At 29.4% G+C, this 22,025-nt stretch overlaps 1 protein-coding gene across 1 annotated transcript in view; it reads right to left on the bottom strand.

The window, feature by feature from the left end:
• Positions 1 to 19,945, bottom strand: part of LOC113370713 — a 245,032-nt gene extending 225,087 nt beyond the window's left edge. The window contains exon 1 of the mRNA XM_026611407.1: positions 19,774 to 19,945. The gene's annotated coding sequence lies outside the window, so the exon portion shown is untranslated. The remainder of the gene's footprint in view (positions 1 to 19,773) is intronic.
• Between the last annotated feature and the right edge of the window lie 2,080 nt (positions 19,946 to 22,025).

Raw genomic sequence — 22,025 nt, 5'->3', positions numbered from 1 at the left:
GGTTATCCCCATATTTTCCAATAATTAAGGCGTCCAGTGCAATAGGTTTTTGTCTTTGTGTCGATGTATTTTAGATCATAAATATTGGCTTCGCGACGACACGCGTGACGTCAAGCTTGATTTTATTCAACCAAAATTCAAAAGCCTACTCTTTTGCGTAATAAGATTCAAAGATCTCTCAGCGAGTAGAGAGTTAATCCTCTATCTAAATTAGGAGCCTCATTACTTCAGCTGCTATCTTTGCGTTTCTATATATCCCATCAAGATTTTTGAGGAGGCCAAGCGATTTTTAAAATTTCAAGAGCAAATCTTTTTAAGACCCGATTATTGCACTTCCAGACGTGCACTTGAGTTTTGAAAAAAAATCTCATTTGTGCTTCAGACATAGCAACGTGTATGAGACAGTCTGCATTCTTTACAACTCACTTTTTGGCGTGACCATAAAATATATCGACAAAAAAATTGAGTGAATCTACTCACAGAAAAAAATATTTTATTTTTTTCAGCTAATAATAATAATAAATGATTATTTGGCATCGATTGTTCTACATAATAGTCTAAAAGGCTTCCCGGAAACGAAATGATCGAGGAATATTAAATGTTTTCAAATAGATTATTATGAATAAATACTATAACATTGTCAAATATTTATAAGAATTATATAAACTGAATTGCAAAGTTGAAATTATTTGTTTAAAGTATATTAGAACTTAAGCCAGAATTACTATTAAAATATGAATTATTTTCGATAAACAAAAAAAAATTTTTTTGAAAAAAAAATTGAAATTGCAAATTGAATGTTTTAGGGATCATTCAAATCCTATGCTCCGATCTCTCAAATCCTTGATTTTTATTTTCTGTATTTCGATTTTCTTTGCTCCGTATCTCCAAACGGAAAACACCTACTTTTGCCAAAAACTAATCAGCACATATCCTTATTAATAGGAATCGAATGTTTGTTGAACCACACACACCATTTATTCTGAGGTATGTCAAGATGTTCAGAAACCTTCAAAACGCGAAGAAAAGTAAAAAATTTCAAATTCGATTTTGGGACGATTACAATAACTTACTCTGCGGGAGTTAAGTTAATTATCCTACGGGAAATTAATAATAGCAGAACAAGATATGATTTTTTTGAAAATATTGTATCAAATAGAATTCTTATGAATCACCATTATCCTTCAAAGTGTTACCTATCGAGATCTCCCACTATCAATAATTCTGGTGTTGACTCACGCATGGTCGATTTGTTCGGGCGAACTGCACGTGCCGAACAAAAGTTATTATATAATAACAATGGATAGAGATCGGGCCCTGCCTAAGGCGACGTCAAATTATATTGTATTTCTGATAATGAGCTTTACGAATCACTGACTTCAGTATCAAGGATATTTAAACTTTATTATTCTAATGAACGGAAAACTAATCGATAATTCGAATTTTGTAGCTCTTTAAGTGATTTCCGAATTCTTTTGGCATATTTGTTGATGTATAAATGACATTTTGAGTATAGCCTCTTCTTTATATTCCGACGTTAATACCTACTTAAAATGATACTTCTAAATTACAAATAGACAACTCACAATACATATTGAAATGTTACTGTCAGATTTAAATATACGTACAAATAAATAAATGTACATGTTTTGGTATTTTACACCCAAATAAATTATTTTCAAAATGACGGCAGTATCTTCTGACAAATTTGACCATATCACCATTTCTTTCTGGAATTATTTTTATTTGATTTGGTGGAAGTAGAGTTAAAGCATCTATCTAATTTAATTTCTCAGGAATGTATACAGTGGTAAAAGATACATTAATTGATTTATAAAAAACTGTTCCAACAACCCCCTAGCTGCCATATATATATTTTATATATAAAATTTCCATGTCACAATGTTCGATCCCGTACTCCTAAATACAATTTATGTTTATCAAGGGTTATCCATCCCTAACATTTTTTTAATTTTTAGGACCAAGTTTCCCTATTTTAATTCTCCAAATTTCAAAATTGAAAAATACATATGAACTTGCTTCATAATACATATACATATGAAAAAAAACTTCATTTTTATCAAGGATTGTCTACCCCTAACTTTTTTCCAATTTTTGAATCAATTAAAAATACATACAATCTTAAATTTTCACCCTCTTTCCATAAATTTTTTAAATAATAGCAATTTTATCAATCGAATAATTTTTCACGACGACGCTTTCAGTCAGTGTGTATGTTCTCACTGAATTTTAATTCATATTTTCCTAAATTTATGATAAAGCATAAATTTTACTTAAAAAATAAAAATTTATTTTTACGAAGTGTTGTTCACTCTTCATATTTTTCCATCGTGCAAATATTTTCCGATGCGCACAAGCAGTACATGTAATTAGTTCATAAACGGTTTGCATAAAAAAATTTTTTTGCGAAAAATATTCAATATTAAAATCTGAAGATACTACAGTTTCGGACAAGAAACTAGGTACCATACAAATCTACGGTAAAGCTGTAAAATATTCCACTCTCTCAATTTTTTTCAATCACAGTCAATAATTCGCTTAGCATGCCACATAACAATATAATTCAATAATGAATAATCGGATTTTGCTTTTCAATTCAAAATTGAATGAATTAGTAAAAAGCGCGGGAATAATATATCAAAATCTCGAAACTTCAAATGCGCTGATTACATTACTTCAAATGTAATGATTACATTATGTGCATATTAAATTTAAATATTTTGAATTTTAGATTAGAATTGCACTTGCAAAGACTATTAATTTGAAGGTTTCTGAACATTTTGGAATGCCCCAGAAAAAATGGTTGTGTGTGTGTATGTATGTATGAATACAATTTTTCGTCCACGTTTTCGGGCGCATGAATCAACTGATTTGAATGGTTCAAAAAACATTCGATTAATATTGATAGAGAGATATGCCGATTAGTTTTTGGCAAAGGCAGGTCCAGTCGTTTCGGAGATATAAAGCAAAGAGTGCAAAAAATAGAAACCGAGATTTTGAGAGATCGGAGCATCGGATTTGAATGATCCAAAAAGCATTCAATTCGTAATGACGAGGAGAAGAGGTGATTGGTTTTAAGGCAGGTCTAGCGGTTTAGGGGATACAGAGCAAAATGTGCAAAAAATGACAGTTTTTGAGAGAACTAAGCGTCCGATTTGAATAATTCAAAGAATTTTTTGCTTGTTTTAACAAAATAATTGCTTTTGAAGAAAACATTTTTGTTTCATTTTTTTTTTCAATTTTGTTTTCAAAAATTATTTTTTTTGTATATCGGAAATATCTTTTCAACTTAGCAATTCAGTTTATATAATTCTTATAAATATTAGACAATGTTACAGAGTTTATTTATAATAGTCTATTTGAAAACATTCAATACTTCTCGAACATTTCGTCACGGTACGGAAAGTTTTAAAATAATTTAATTGACTTCTCAGTAATCTAAATTATTGATCTGGATCAAGACATAAATCAGGAGGTACTCATATACATCCATACATACAAATATGCGTAGTGTCAATATTTAAAAGTTTGATTTTTTTCGTAGTTACACACATATTAATACACACATTAGTACACATATTAATTTATTACTGTAATCCATTTATAATTACTTTTTTTTCATATGTAAGAAACAGTTGTTATAAAATTTTTAATGCATAATATTAGAATTCTGCAACTAGTGTCACACCCACCCTTTCGTTTCAATTATTAATGTTTTTTTCGAAAATTTAAGCGGCAGTTCAAATAAATCCGAGTCAGTCATCTAGTAGATTCTATTTAATTACATCAAAATTAATTGAAACTAGTTTGTAATTAGAATAATTTTCTGTCGACATCCATAGTTAATTAACGATATAGTTTTGAACGACTTCAAAAATCTAGACCACGTCTATCTCGAACGCCATGCTATTTATTTACATTATGCAATAATAACTCCGAGCTTAAAATTCCATAACTGCTTATTTGCCGTAAATCTACATGATTATCTAGATCAACAATCTGTACTTGTATCTTGTATTGAATAACTCATTATATTTAATCTCATTCATTGGGTCAAACATCAAATTAATTAATCATTCGAAGAAACCCAGGAGCACTCATGACACGCGACCGAAATCAAAAGTTCTTTTTGCTGACCTGCCAAGACGACTTAAATCTGATACGCAAATGACGACATGGCAAATAGATTATTTTTTCCAAATTGAATATTCTAATTCAATGTTACGTACCGTGAAATTAAAAACGAAACATGCAGTTCAAGACAAATTACAAATCGTCAGGAAAAGTTTCTTTCGAAATGTTTTTAGTTGACGTTTGAGCAAATCAAACGCAATAACGTTAACCCATTAAAAGAAATAGATAGTTAATTTGGCTAAATGCCAAATGGCAATTTCATTATATTTCAGCATAATTATAATTCAATAAATTTTTCCAGTAGGTATCTATTTTGCAATGTAAAATCTCAGGTTTTGTTTACTATGCGTAGCAATTGCAATTTTCAAAATATGTATGTATATATAGAACTGTTGATTATTAACTGAATATTGTTAGACAAAGCCTTGAAACACAGGATGAATGAATTAATCTAACAATCAATCATATTTATATTTAAATTTAATAAACAAATACTTTATATTAGTGATTTATATTCTTCAAGTAAAAATTTATAACACTATTGCTGCTTATGCAGTTGTTCAAACAGCAAATTCAATCCCTAAATTTTAACTTCCCGTAGGGTAAGTTATAGTAATCGTAAAAACATGGAAAATAAAAATTCTTATATTTCTTTACGTTTCAAGGTTTTTGAACATTTTGTAATACCTTAGAAAAAATGGATGTATTTGAGTGCGTGTGCGGATACAAATTTTCGTCGACGATTTTGGGAACACGGATCAACCAATTTGAATAATTCAAAAATTGTTTGATTCACATTGAAAAAAACACACATACATCCATACATCCATAGTGCAGAATTAAATAAAAATTTATATATCTTATATGTAAAATTCTTCTGTACGGGTGTATGATTTGATACTTCTCTTAATGTATTTGGATTCGGTTATTCGGATATTGATAATTCTTTTTACAGTTTGTCAAAGAAAATTTTTAAGATTTAATGAACCATAAAACTATAGTAATATTGTAAAAATAAATGGCAAAAATTTCAAAATATCACTTAAAATTGTTTGGCATTGAAAACATTTGAACTGTCATCTGCTACAAATGTCAATTCACTTGAAATTTGAATATATTTTAAATTATGAGCCTAGATATATTAGAATATAATCTACTAGAAAAATGTAATGTCTACATTATTATTGCCAAAAAGCAGCGGTGATGTGCCAGAAATTGAAATAATATAAGAACAGTCAACAGTATATGTTTGGCAGATGAAAATATATAATTCAGTTTAATAAATAACGCAATAAGTCCAAAATTGAATAAATATATTATTTTTTTAAACTTTTGCATGTCGCATTTTGGTTTACTCTACAAAATTATTTAGCAATGCAAAAAAATATTTCTACTTATTAAAAAAAATAATTTACAATTTTGTTCCATGTGCCAAAAATTTATTTGTTTGGCATTGAAATTGGAAAATTTAGCAAGTTGATCTTAGATTGAAGAGTACTCGTATGAACTAGATTTTACAAATTAATTCGCCTAAAGTTGCACATGAACAATAATGTTTATTAAATTATTAGAATGAAAAACGTACTTTAGAAATTATAATTGCCAGAAAGCAACTACTAATATATCGTACAAGATTATGAAAAGTATAGACTAAATTATTAAAGCAATTTTTGTTGTGCTGTAAAATCAACTGTGGTATTGCTCTTTTACGGCAGATATTTTTTTTTTGAATTTTTTATACTGCTTCTGCTAAGATCATAAATGAATCACAAAAACAGGACATAGAATATTAAAAAGTATAGGATACGATCATAGATAAGAAAGTGGACAGGATATTAAAAAAATTGGAACCTTTAAATTGTAGACGTGGGTACAGGACAACGTCTGCCGGGCCATCTAGTATATATATATAAACAAATAAGAATAAGGTATTGAAAAATAATATATTTTTTAATTAATCATTATTTAGAGAAATTATTCATATCTGAATGTTTTTACTACTAATATTTCAATAAAATTCAGATTACGAGTAATCACAAGAGCGTAATACATTGAAAAGAATTTAATTTTAGTGCAAATTAAATAGGTGTAACAGATAGTAATTATTTATACATTTCACTTTCACTATAAATAAAATACAGTGCCCGTGAAAACGAATAGTAAACTCTTTTTAATCAATAAACGATGCTTACAAAGAAATTCTACACATGCCTCATATACCACCTATGATTTATTCAATAATATTGTAACTTTGCTCTATGTAATTATATTTTTATAGAGAAGCATGCAGTCCTAATAATTGTTAAGTGCTTATTATACAATTGCTTAGAAATTTAATTAATGTTATTTGTAAAACATTCTATTAGATGATAGGACTTCAGAAAAATTGTTGTTGTTCATCGTCATATTATGATAATAGCGAAAGTGAAACGTATTCTTAATCAAGTATGGAATTATTTAGCTTATAAATTTTAGATTATGGATTGTTGGTTATATAAGATACAATTATTTATATATGTGATTTTAATAATAAGATATTACATTTACAATAGCGCTAAAATTATTTCTCGTTAAATAAACACTAAGCTATTAACAGGAAATTAAATTGAAATGAATTTAAAGCGTTTTATAAAGAGATGAGTTGCAGAAACTTTACAAAATTGATTGTTAGTGATAAATTATGATCATACTATATTTTTGCAATAGACATGTTTTGAAAAACTATATGAACAAAATACAAATAATTCTTCAGACTTATTAATTGATGTGTTATATAAGTGCATGTATATCTATCTGTATGTGTCCTACGCATTCATTATTCATACTTTTAAAAGAATTGGGAAAGTATTAGGGGAAAGTCCCGTAACGCCGGACGCACCTAGCGCCGAACACTCTATTTAACAAGTATTATTTAAGCAAGTGTAAATCTTTTTATTTCAAAATACAAGTGAGCGGGGGGCTCACAGCTGCAGGATCACGCGCCTCATCATGCCTGTGACGCACACGGCCATGGCGGAAGCAACCCTTTGCTGTTTTCGGCGCAAAATCACGGCGTCACCTAAATATCAACTAGTAAAAGGAAGTAATTCTAGCATATTTATGTCTTTACATTTGATTGGTATGCAAATATAAAAGTAGTGCTTGATTTTTAATCGTAAAATGTTTCTTTAATTTATTTAAAAATAACCTTAGGCCACTCGGGGACTTCCCTCTATATATAACCTCGGACAGGTTTTTGCATATTTTGATTGAAACCAAACCCAAGTTTTTTTTTTAGTCATTTGGGTCAATTTTTATTTTTTTATAATACCCACATAAAAACATTTGAAACTAAATTTTTACCCTCAAACTACAAACTCGTACTTTGTAAGAACTATTACAGGAAGTTCTCGATTTCTGTCTGAACGTTTTTGACTGAATTTTGATTGAGATTTTTTAGCTAATTAAAATGCTCAATTTTACATAAAAATATCATTTTATCAGGGGTTGTTCCACTTTAAAACTTATTTCTTAATGTACTGGATCTTATTCTTGTATTTATATAAAATTTCTGTTTATTGTGTTTAACAACATATATTTAGTTCATTAGATTTTCTTGTGTTGGTTAACTTAATAACTAGAATCAAATTGATTAAATAGTGTAACTATCAATCCGTAAATTAAATTAAAATAAATAGTTGATTATTTTTTATTAGCTTAACCAAAATGTGGTAAATTCACTTATTGCTACATTTATGTTATATTAATTGAATATCATAGGTTTACTGATGTTTAAAAAATTTGTTTTATTATTTTCATATTTCATAAGAAACTGTTCCAGTTTCCCACTACCATAGTTTAATTCAAAAATGTATGGAAATTTTATAATTAAATCGTTGAGCGACCTCGTTAGGGTTTAAGCACGCATATGCGTTTTTGTAACGCGACTTTGAATAAAAATTCATAATCATTCATAATAAATGTGCGAAATAGAATAATGAAGCGACAAAGCGCATGTGCCAATAATTACTATAATGATTTCGACATCAGTTTTAATCTAAATATTTCTTAAGCGAGAAATAATTGAAGAGCCCACGACCAAGAAATTGAGTATTTATTGATAAGTTTTTATTTTGTTTACTCAAAATGTTTTAATATTAAAATTATCAAGTGGTACTTCACCGTTTTACAATCCCGACTAAATGCGAAGCTTTTGATAAAACTTTCCAATACACTTTGGTACATTTTTTTTTAAAAGATGTGCACCTCAAAGTCGATCGATTATAAAAATTTGGAATTCATAGTTTAACGAAAATCTTTAATTTTTAAAAACTCTTGCTGCGGTCCTAGAAATGTTGTTTACGGTTACGATTGCAAAGCTTGAATGAACAAAATCAATAAAAAATAACTACAATAAATAACCTCTAGATCTATGGGTTTCAGCTTATAATTTTAAAACAAAATAATTTTGTTAAGCTTTTTTCAGGACAGTTGAGATCAACACTATTACTACTACGACTACGACTTACTATCATCCTGTTCCGGCTTGACGGCAAGTTTTGAGACATCGTGTTGAGATGCGTAGATTTACACATATAGGGGGAAGCCCCGTAACGCTGGACGGCACCTAATGCCGGACACTCTATTTAACACGTATTATTTAAGCGAGTATAAATCTTTTTATATCAAAATATAAGTGAAAGGGGCGCAGGTAGAACACAGGTGTAGGATCACGCGCCAAGACTCACTTGTGATGCACACGGACACGGCGGGAGCAACCCTTTGCAGTTTTAGGTGCAAAATCACGGCGTCATCTAAATATCAATGACTTCCATTGTCATTCTAGTATATTTATGCAATTACATTTGAGTGGCTATCAATGATAAAAGTATTACTTGATTGTTATCCGTAAAATGGTAGAATATTATTAGATATTTTAAACAATTTTAGTAGGTGCCACCAAATGAACAAACATGCCTGTCCCTTAGCGTCAGAGAGTAAACATATTGATATTTCTGGTGAGAATTGACGTAATTTATTATAAGTATTTAATTTTTTTCTGTATGAGTGCTAACGGTCACTACATACCCCCATTTTTCGTATTTCCTAGTCAATGAATGAAAATCTTATGATGAATGCTCCAGCTAAGATCATCGGTGTGGCCCAGCCAAAAGAGTGGATAATTAGTGATTTTTTTTGCAATATTTGAGAATATTCGTCAAACAAACATGTGCAGACACTCCAGAGTGTGGAGATGGTCTACTTATGTGTTCAATACTGGTTATTTTGAAATGTCCGGTACTAGGTGCCACTTTGTAAAATCATATTCCTTGTTACCAAAGTTTGATTGATAGTATTAATTATTTTTTAGCAAAGGTTGCGTTTTTGTTAATTTAGTTTGATTTCTAACTTTGTTATCTAACATAAGTTATAATTATTAAACATTTCGTAAAATATGTTTTGGTTTATTTATAAATAACCTTAGGTGTCCGGCACTCGGGGACTTTCCCCTATATAGTTCATCATAATAATATTTATAATAATTCACCCCATATATTCATAAAATGGTTATTTTTTTAGATAGCATGACAGAAACTAATAAATTTTTATTTTTTTTAATTAGTTGTAAAATTGTTCGAAAACTTGAAAAAACAAGTTTTCTGACAATTTTAAAACTTATGACAAAAAAATGACTTTTTTTGAAAAATCTTATTTTTTTATATTTAGAAATTTTCTAAAAATTATTACCTTTTTTTAAAGCCATCGTACTGCGTTACCAGCGCAGACAAGTAATATCGAAGCGCGTATGCGCCGTGTTGTAACTGCCCGTAGGGTAAGTTATAGTAATCGCAAAAAAATCGAAAATGAAAATTTTTATATATCTTTACGTTTTCTTACTTCTAACTCATTCAAATCGGATGTTCCGTTCTCTTAACAACCGAATTTCCATTTTTGGCAATTTTGTCACGTATCTTCGAAACGGCTGCATCTGCCTTTGGCAAAAACTAATCAACACCCTATCAATACAAATCTATTACTATTTGAATTATTCCAATCGGTTGAACCATGTTCCCGAAATCGTTGACGAAATATTGCATCCGATTAAACACACATACACCCATTTTTTCTTGGGTATGCCAAAATGTTCAGAAATATCTTAAAAGTAGAGATATGAACAAATTTTCATTTTCATTATTACTAGTACTACCCTACGAGAAGTTAATAATACGCAACTTAGTTAAAAGAGAAGATTTATTGTAAAATAATATGAACTAATTCACATTTCTATGGTTTCCGTACCAAGATTTATAATGTTTAACCATTATACTGCAGCGCGACGCTTACGCGCTTCCATTCGTCTCTAATACAGCTACGCATTGCTAGCTCTCTTTGGAAAAATATTCAAAATTTTCAAAACATTTCAGAATCTTATAGTACGAAAGTTCCAGCTATTTGCCTTAAGGCACAACCCTAAGTTTGAATATTGATGAAATCAGATGTTAAATTCTCAATAATATATCATATTTCTTTCAATGAATTGACCAGGATCAACGATGATGGTCTTGGTATCTCGGACCATTAAAACGCAACCGGCTATGCGTCTGGTCTGCTGCTACGAAGTGTTCCAGAATGTACAAGTAAACGGCGTATAACACATTGTAGACAATATGTCGTTGCGTTAAATATTCACACATAAATTTTGATTTCGTACTGCAAGAAATTAATTATAATACAATTCATTTGTACAAGAAATTTCTGATCTAAATTCTGAGCAGTTGAGATATTTTTAAATGTTGGGTATTGTTTGTACAATGAGGTTATTTGAGAAATAACTTCGCAACTTTGCATGCTGTTATGTTATTTTTGCATATTATTATATTATATGTAGATCTATATACTTCATTAAAGTAACCGATGTGCAATGCATATCATTATTTAATGTACTTATCCTTGAACAATATAAAGTTACCAAATTATTAACAAATATTATGAAGGTGCGTCACAGGCAATATTGCAAACTAGTACACTATGAAAATTGAATTTAGATAAAATATATTTTAAATACAGTGAAAAGTTAGACGAATGACCTCTTTTGCAGACGCTTAGATAATACTTTCGGATATAAAGATTTTATTGAAACGTCTTGAAAAGCCGGATGACAAGCCGCAGCCTGATGTCAACCACTAATGATATCGGCTTTTACTTGAAAATATAGATAGGAATTAGTTTCCAAAAGTAATTATAAAGATTCTTCACTATTACAGAAATTGTAATAATAAGATTATCATATAAGAAAAGACAACATAGACAAAAGGACCGACATAATTAGTTAAATCATATTATCACTACAGATTATGGGACATCTAGGATCTGCTTATTCAAAGAGTACAGAGGTTTTTTTTGTGCCAGTTTTGTTATAATTTATATATTTCGAGATCCAGTGATTATATTTCTACAAAATAAAGATGTTTTAACATCTATCGAACTAAGTAAGAAGAATCCATAACTATTGTTCATTATTTTACAATTATTTTCTAGAGAAAGTGCAGAGTTGCATTTTTGCCTGTGTTTAGGGCTAGTTGTAACGTCTACCAAGGCAAGGAGTAGCAACAGAAGAAATCGTCACTGAAACTTGTTATTGAGGTTTATCTTTCAAGAGTAAGTGTATCACATTTTCCGTATTTCAACTTCTTTTTCAGGAGTATTCATCAATACTGTAAATTTTTTCTTGCATCTGCTAATTGTATTAGTTTTATTTGTACTATCTTGGTGATAACTTCTACAATTTTGTAGATTATAGTAACTCGAAGTTGGTTCGTCAAAAAACGCAATTATCTACATCATAACTAGGGGCACATTTTAACATGCTACTAGTTGTAGTTTTAGCCTACAACTAGCCCCACGGTTTTGTTACAACTAATCTCAGGTAAAGATTGACAAATGTGAAACGAAGCAGGATATATAAAATATAAAATTAGTCGATAATAATAAAGTAAACAAAAAATTTATAATAGTACATTTTTAATGCCCGTCAAAAATTGATGTAGCTGCACACTTTTTAATACTGCGTCGAATTGCGGGGTTTACATGTCCAATCGAGACATTAACATATTTTGATATCATTAAAGATCCTATTGCAAACGCCAGTTACTACTTACTCCTGTTATATAACAAAAAATACAAAAAAAATCTTGAAAACTAGCACAAGAAAATTGCAATGATATTATGAGAAGTTCCAGTTTGGTGGACTTATCGATTGTCAACTAAATTGGAAATGAAAAAAATAATAAAATATTATAGGATAGTATTTGATAAATAAGCAGAAACACAATATAATACTGGCTTATATGTAGAACAACTCCAAAATATTTCTTGAAAATTATTATTGACATTCATGTTTTTATATTCGCGATTTGGAATCGAAGAATCGAACGCATTATGTCATAAATCATAAAATACTATTACTGCCATAAATTTCTATTTGCTACACAAGTCTAATTAATAACAATATGAAACAATTAACAGAACGTTTATATATTTAGAAAGTCCCGAAGGCAATTCACAGACCACCGGTCTATCAATTTGTATCAGTTACGCAAGAGAATCCAATAGAATCCGATAAGAAATGATCTTCGACGCGATAGGAAGAATCGATATTGGAAACTGATTTTTTTGCAGTATATTATTTCATAATGATATTTTCTGATTGTCTAATAAATAAATAAATAGAAAAATATTATTTCAAGCTGCAATCGAAACTCAAGAGTACTCTATAATGAGCTGTTGTGCCAATTTGACTTAGCACTAGCCAGTCTACAAATAGCAATCCAAACAGTGATACAATTTCAATGAGATGAATTAGTGTTACAATTTCTGTAATAGTACAAATATTTATTTTCGCAGCAATACCAGGTACGGACTATTTTCACTTGGAAACAAATTGCTATCTATATTTCCAAGTAAAAACCAATATAACTACTGCTTGTTAGTACTGAGAGTCTGTTCGAAGCACGATTATACTCGGGAAGACCACTGTTCGAGAACCAGTCGTTTAAGTCACTTACCTATGAGCGAGCCCTATGACTGAAATAACTGAAATAATCTACATTGCACGTGCTAATTAAATTATTCAGCGGTTATTGCTATTGCTATTTTATTTGTCTTGCAACCACTAGATTCTACAATTCGAGTACGTAATGCCCGATATCAACCAGTATTGATATTAATTCTCACTTGAGAATGAAGATCAAAATATTTTTCCGAGTGAAAATAATAGCCTTCTCGAGCATTAAATTATATCAAAAATATTTGGCATGGTCAAACAAATAGCCACTTTTTAAATAAACTAGTCGTTAATAGCTTCTTGCCTTGCAAGTAGCATGAACTTTCCGACACGTATAAATAATCAAACGTATTTCAAACGTACTCATAATATCTGTATTTAGATAAATTAAATTAATATGTGAAACACGATTAAAATCATCCATTTCGGGTTCTAAAAATGTATATTAAGTGTAGACGTTCACTGTAAGCAGTAGCTACATATTAAACCCGACTAAACATCCATATTCTTTGGCGTAGATTTTGATTAAAATAGCTTAAACGCGCGATAAAATTTTAAACTTTGGTGATTTTTTCTAACTAAGAACTTTTTCAACCCCAACCGCGTATCGTAGGCGTATATTATTTTAGTAAGTTATTTCAGACTACGGTATCTATCGTAATCAAAGTAGTCAAAAAGATTTTTTTTTCAACTAATTTTGCCAAGAACTAGTGATGATTCCCAATCAATCTTTCGAATCGATTTGAATATTCAAAATCGGTTCAAAACTGTGGGATAAAACGTGAGTCAAAATTTTTGTAATCAGTTGATAAAGAAAAATCTAACTTAGCTAATTGTAAGACGAAAACAAAATTTCACGAAAATTTCTTGTTTAAAAAATATATTTTGCTATATATTATATTATATTCATAAGCTATGTTTAAACGGTTATGTCGTCTTGTGATACATATTTCACCGAGAATATCTTTAACGCTTATAATCGCATTTTGAATGAACTTAGTATGATCTTGCGTATCCGAGATTGGGCCCATAAAATACTATGTTCACTAATAATATATGTGACATAATTAAACAATTAAGATTATTCATTATTGTAACTGTCAATTTATTTAAAAAATAGATTAGTTAAGTGTTTGATAAGATATGACAAAACATAGATTGTGCATTCAATGTCACAGAATTTCTATGCAAACTTTTGAATTATGCCAACATAAGCATGTTTACATGAGCTCTTGTTAGTTGAATTCTATTTAGTAATATTTACTAGTTTTTTCTGCGCTTTATTACATTAAATTGTGACACGGAGCAATTACATCAAATCGTAACCTTGATCGTTAACATTCTAATATTTGCTTCGCTAATTCGTATATAATAAAAATAACATGATATGTTTCTAGTTACGCACCTCATTTCACGTCGCCTCAAAAAATAATCCAATTGTAATTGACAAAGCATGAAATGCTTCGAACGATTGTTGTGGTCATTTACACGAATAGTTGTAGATTGGTAGCAACATATATGTTGAAATTGTTGAAATTCATTGTTTTGTTTTCCCTACATATATAAAAAATAATACTTTAATTTGAAATAGTTCATTATAGTTCTGAACTTGGGATGCATGGCATCGTGCCTTAAGGCAAATTTCTGGAATTTTCTCTACCAAAAATTAAAATTTATAAAAATACTTTCATTTTTTTGAAAATTTGAACAAATTAAATTTTTGAGGTTTTTAAATTTTTTGAAAAAAAAATTACTATTTTAAACAATTTGTATTTTTTATATCTTGGATTTTTTTGAAAATTGTGAATTTTTTTAAAGCAATCGCGTAAGCGCCCCGCTTTGCAGACTAACGGGTAAACATTGGTATGCAAAAACAAAAGTTGTACTTATTATCAAAATCTTTATAAAATATCTGATAATATCATGTGCAGGGCCGGTCCTGCCTTGTATGCTATGCATGCAAAAAATGCGGGTGCACGCCTTAGGGGGCGACAAAACGAGTTTGGAAATTAAATTTATAATATATTATTTATATTTTTTATTATTTATATAAAATCTAGAATACTTGATAAATTATAATGAACAATCTAACTTAACTAGGGATACGGAGACACAAAAAGCATATTTATTTTGCAATGTGATATCAGTAGAAACAATTAACCGATTAATTATTCTGAAAATTAGTAAATACCAGCTCTGTTTATTGCTTATTCTACTTATTCAATTTTTTCTTTGTTTGAAGTTACCGTGGAATAGAAAAAGAAATTATCTAGTGTTCAATCCCATAAGCGCAAACCTGCGAAATATGAAATTAATTATTGGGCATTATTGACGAAAAACTGCGAGCTAATTTAGTTGAAACAAAACTTGTTAAAATATATAAACAAATTATAATCGGTATAATAAAAAATGGGGAGTCAGTGCTTAAAAAATGGCATGTTTATTCTGAGAAATTGAATTGTAACTTTTGTTTTTGTTGCAAATGTTTTGCATCTGATGAACTTTGAAAGACATGCGTGGTTAGGGTTATGGAAATGGAACAAATATAAAAAATGAAAGCGAATTTTACTTTGGAACGGAAATCTTAAAGCTTTTTTTATACCTGGTGGTGTCCATACACTAAATTTAATAATTATTAACTATGCAGAAATAATACATATAAAATATAATTAGTTTTTTTCAATATAGTTCAAGAAATGTGTAATTTCTTTGCATTTTTTACTGATTATTGGATAATACTTCTAAAATACGTCAACAATTGATCACAATCACAATTGAAACAATCTGATACTCTGTATATGACGGGAAAGCAAGGATGAATACAATTCGGCTCTTACGATATCAATAAGGAGAAGTTTACAACGCAATTTTGGATATTGAAATAGTGAAAAATTAAATCAACGTAAAATTTAAAAAATCCAACATGGAATACGAATGTTATGATTGAAAATGAAAAAGCTAGTTTTTTTTAGTTGTCTTGGCATGATTTGCTCAATAGAATAAATAGCATAATAAATAAGTCAAATGTTTCAAAACCCACATATTAATAATGCAATACGTTAAAAATAATTGAAAATTTAAAAATATTTGATTATAAACAACCCGCGAATTGCCTAGATTTTCTAAATAAATTTAAAATCAATGCATTTTATACGCTTTTAGATATTGTCTAATTTTTTGTGTACTAAATCCAGAATGATTAAAAATTAATTTAAAAAAATGTAATTTTTATATAATTTTAATAATAAACAGTTAAAATTAATAGGAGGGGGCGCTAAAAAAAAAGTTGCATGCGGGCGCTAAGGACCCCAAGACCGGCCCTGCATGTGCATATGCATAAGGTTCATTCTTGAACTGCCTGAAAGCCTTTCGGCTTTTTTTATTTCAGACTACAACATTTATCGTTCTAGAAAATTTCATCAATATCGTCAAAAAAAAAAAAATTATGTTTAATCATGAAGGAACGGCGCGGCCGATTGTTACGATAAACTAATCAATGTGATTCCCGTAAAATATCTTTCTTTCGAATTTTTAAAATCGTTTTAAAATTGTAGGCTATAACGTGGACAAAAAATTGGTCACTTTTCTCATAATTACAAAGAAACAATTCGGCCGATCGTCGCAAAAAGTTATATTAACTAACTATTGTCCTTCGATCGAGTTATATCGAAGGACACTTAAAATTTTGAAATCGATCTAGGCGTTTTTGAGAAAAAGACGACGGAATGTCCAAATCGGCTCACATACACACATACAAATACTTTTTCCAATTTGATCTTATTAGATTCAGTATGACTTGAAATGTCGAGAAAACATAAAATTAGTATGTCGAATTTTTTAGCGAAAACAAACTTCTCCATCAGGAAGTTAAAAAAATTCCGTAACTTAATTCAGCAAAGTCAGGGCAAGCGCAAAGATATTACAAATAATTAAAAGTGGTAAATAGGTCACTGTTTGTCAGCTATATATTAATGCAACGCAATAGTCCTTTTGTCCGTTAATAAACCGTTTTGATATACGATTAGCAGATACCACAAGATTTGCAATACGTTAAAACAAACACGTTTTCTAAACGTATAAATCATTTAATACGCCCATGCAGAAACTAATATACTTCGCTAATCGGGAGACCTGGTGTTGTTGTGTTCATTATTATCCGGCATCGAAAGAACAGGTTTATGCAATGGGTGCCTTCTATGCCTTTAATCGGCATCGGCTTACGGCTTACGGCTTACGGTTGCGCCCCGTTTAATAGCCCCTTAGAAAACAAAGGTATCAATTATGAACGCAATAAACATTCAAATATTAACTAAACTGACAACTAACTAAAACTATCTAGTCACACTCAGCTATTTTTGTTTATTAAAATTCAATGTCGAAAGGCGAAATAATTATATCATAATATATTATATTACTGATAAAATTATTGTATATTGACTAGCATTATCTCAATGATATTGTTTCATACCTTACTTAAGGCATATGGGAGTTATTTTAATTTTTTTTCTTATTATCGTTTTTGAACAGCAATCAGAACCTAATAGTCCTATAATCTGTTGTGCTGATTTTTACTTAGTACTAGTTTGTTTGACAGATGGCAACCCAAACAGTTGTCACATCTCTTTATGATAAATTATTATTACAATTTCTGTAATAGGGCGAGTATGGTGCAGCAATTCCGGGTGAGAGCTATTTTCACTTGGAAACATATTTGCTATCTATATTTCCAAGTGAAAATCGTTGTACTGTTGCTTGACAACAGGCTGCTCGAAGTGGGTATCGAACCCAAGACCTGTGAAACAAGTCCCGTCGCTCTTAACCGCTTACCAACGGGCGAGCCCTAGTTATTTTAATAGATTCTTAAAAGATATTTAATTATTTTTATCTCGATTAGACATGTAAACCGTTTTGTATATATTGTCATAGCTACTGTACCGTAATAAACAGACTTTTGCAGGACCGTCATTTTTAACAGGTAATATAAAATTGATTCATCATAAAATTTTGGCTTGCGATATAATTATCGTCTAATTTAAAATTTTGTTTCTTATTTTGTTCCAAATTTATCAATCTTTGATTATGTAACACATTTTGTGAAGTTGTTAAATTGTTATCTTGATTAATGTAAAAAAATCACATCTTGGGTTAGTTGAAACAAGGCCATTGGGCTAGTTGTAACATACAAAGATTATATTCAGACTCAAATGAAGATTAGTAAAGATTGCAATTTATAGGGCTTAAGATGTCGGCAAATATAAATTGTATTGCAGGAGGCAATATGTATTTTATTTAAAAATATATGGAAACAACCTATATAATCAGACTCATATCTCTTCCCAATATGAAAATTCATAAAATTAACAAATAAAATGATTGAAATAGAAAAATTGCATTCTAATACACAAAAATCAAACACGATAAAATCAAAACATGTTACTATTGTGGGATTATATAAATAACGTCAAAATTTTAAAATCTCCCTTAGGTAGCATATAATCACATGATCAAAAATTGTAGTCGAAAGATACAAACATAAACTGAACTCACAACCAAACCCATCAATATGTGATATTACATAACCATTGGCATAAGGAGACTGAAACGACATTGGCCTTTAGACATGGTCTTAGCTTTGCTTCATTATAAATTTATTGCATAATTTAATAGACTAAAATCTAACTGGGGTTCTTCTTGGATACTCTGTTAAGTAGTGTAAATTTAGTCATAGAAAAATATGTATAATTTCTATGAGCATTATTAAGAAACTTGAATCAAATCAGAATATTAATAACCTTTAAACCATGAAAGACAAGCTGGTTTGCTGAAAATGAAGGTCTAAAAGATAACAAGCGACCGCATGAAATTAGATCAACCTATAGTTGGTGTGCTCCATATATTAATTTTATAAAAATAGGATTTATCTAATGAATGGAGATTTAATCCGATGAGAAAATACGAACATTTAAACTTTTTAGCTAAAACAATATTTTTATTGACAAATATAACAAAAGATGATTATGTTTACTGAGATCACTTTTGGCTAGATGTCAGGGGACGCCTTAATAACAGGTTAATAACCCATAAGAACATATAAGAATAAACTAAACTATTATTGTTTTAATATTGGAAATGATATCATTAATTATTTTATATTTGTATATGTATGTATGTGTATGTGTATATGTGCACATATACAGACAAATTGTTCGGTGTAAGAGATCATAATAAATATTTTAAAAATTGTCATAATAGTTCTGATTCTAATTAGGAATTGTTTTATATACTTATATACAATTATACGTTTATATAAAACAATTCCTAATTTGGAGGCTGAACTATTATAATAGTTTATAAAATATTTACATGATCTCTTACGCAAACAATTTGTCTGTATATGCCACTGTATTAAATAACTATAAATATTAAAAGTTTTATTTTACTAAATAAAAAAAATCTATATGAATAGTACAGAAACATCAAGAAGTAGAAAATCATACATAATGCAATATTTATTTTCATGTTATTTTTTTCACTAATAAATGATGCAACAGAAATAAAATTATTGCAAAACTTACCACTTATAACACGTATTTCTCGGTCGATTAAACTATGCAGATTCTATACCACTATAGTTACACGCAAAAACATTTAATTGCTGTTTTTAAAACAACATTTAGACATAGTCATTCTAGTACACATTATTATACTTTCGTCAATTTATCGTCACAAGAACAGCACAACTTAATTTATCGGTGAGGCACGTTATTTGACATATTGAGTAAACCATTTCTTCTTGGATATTTCCGAAGTACAGGTATGCCAACTGTGAATTATTAAGGACTATATAAATATTTATGGATTTGGAATAAATTTAAGCATACGATATGAATGCAAATATCAATTGACCGCTTCAAACTATTTTTGTAACTTTTGATAGTTTTAGCAGTCATGATAAAAATGGTCTTATGATTTGTTATAAATGTCATGATAAAAAGTAATAAACAATGATTTTTCTCGATATCATTGAATAATATGTAAATTTGCAATGGAGCAGATAAACACCTTACGTTAAAATTTAGAATTATTATTTTCTGTTAAAATTAATCTTACATTACATAAGCACGCTTCATATTCGAGATCTTTGATGTGTACATATGTAGAAGAAGGAAGCAAACGGTTGTGTTTAAGAGAAATGCTTGGAGTTGTACATAGATGGTCCAGAACTTTTCCAAACTTTTTCTGTTTTAAGCGCTGCAGATTTTTACCACTTGAGAAATGCCTCGTGCAAGATATAGTAATCCGCACACTGACAAAATTTTTTGGTTATGCAATAGCTGTGAAGGCGCACAGAGGACTAGTTTGAGTAGAACTCCATTTCATGTAGATGGTGCTTAAACCAATTCATGATTATAGACGTTGCTACATGGATCATGATAGTAATATGTGCCCATCATTATGAATATCGTTCAGCTGCCTATCAGATACATTTTACTAGTATAGTAAATTGAAAAAACAAAATTCTGCTTTCATATTTACAACACACTAGTTATTTTTTAATAGAATATATTCAAATTTATTTGTAAATTATGATTATTGACCTAATCAATAGGAAATGAGATTCTGCAATATAATTTTTAACTGGCTTTTTCGAAAATAAAATTATCTTTTTTCACTAACAACTTAATCAACGCGATTTACAATTGATATCCATTCGATGTAAAACGTTGATTAGTATAAAGAACAGAAAAAATTTGAACAATGTATGTCCAAAGAGCGTAGGTCATTATTCCAAATTTTAATGAATTATAATAATTTAGAATGTTGTTTGAACTGTGAAATCTATTACTTTGTAATTTTTTATTGAAATCGTCAAAATAAATTAAAAATTTATTAAAAGAAGTGGATAAAGTCATTATTACCAAAAACTTATCGTACGATTTTCCTCTGATATTAAAGAAAGGTAAGTTGACGGATCATTTAGCATTTTTTGCTAATTCTGAAGAAGTTTTGGTTTTTACTACATAACACCTATTTTTTTCTAAGTTACTGTCAATCGGCTCAGAATGATTTGAAATGTCGAGAAAACATAAATATGGCAACTCCAAATTTCTGGCAAAAGCATAAACTTTTCATGCATAATTCTTTGTGATAAATGTTATTTATGGGTTCGCCTGTAGGTAAGCGGGTAAGAGCGATGGGACTTGTTTCAGAGGTCCCAGGTTCGATACCCACTTCGAGCAACCTGTTGCCAGGCAACTTTGACAGCGATTTTTACTTGGAAATATAGATAGCAATATGTTTCCAAGTGAAAATAGCCCTCGCTGCACCAATAAAAATACTCACCCTATTACAGAAATTGTAATAATAATTCATCATGCAGAGATGTGACAACTGTTTGGGTTGCAATCTGTCAAACAGACTAGTATTAAGTCAAAATCAGCACAACAGCTTTTGGGACTATTAGGTTCTGATTGGTGTTCAAAAATAATAATAATAAAAAATAACAATATTATTACATATAATTCTTTGCAATAAATATTATATATAATAAAACTTATCATGGTAACTATCCGAAAACAATGCCGAATCATCAATATAAGTATAACAATATTTTTTATAATTTAATGCGTCGTTATTTTTAGGTAATCGTTATTCATGTAAACATGTTTTTTATAATTAACAATGCACTCTGAATTGAAAGTAAAGTGCCAAATTATACATGCAATTCATAATATCAGTTTGATATTTTGATAATTGAGCTGAATATTCTATGAAGTGAAATGTGAATTCGCGTTGGAATCTAGGCACAATAGAAATCGCCGACGGA

Source organism: Ctenocephalides felis, unplaced genomic scaffold (assembly GCF_003426905.1).
Source record: "Ctenocephalides felis isolate EL2017-DRISC unplaced genomic scaffold, ASM342690v1 CF-g0.4_SCAFFOLD_01492, whole genome shotgun sequence".
Classification (NCBI taxonomy): Eukaryota; Metazoa; Arthropoda; class Insecta; order Siphonaptera; family Pulicidae; genus Ctenocephalides; species Ctenocephalides felis.
The sequence above is the reverse complement of the archived record's forward strand: the minus strand, read 5'-3'. Positions and strand labels throughout refer to the sequence as shown.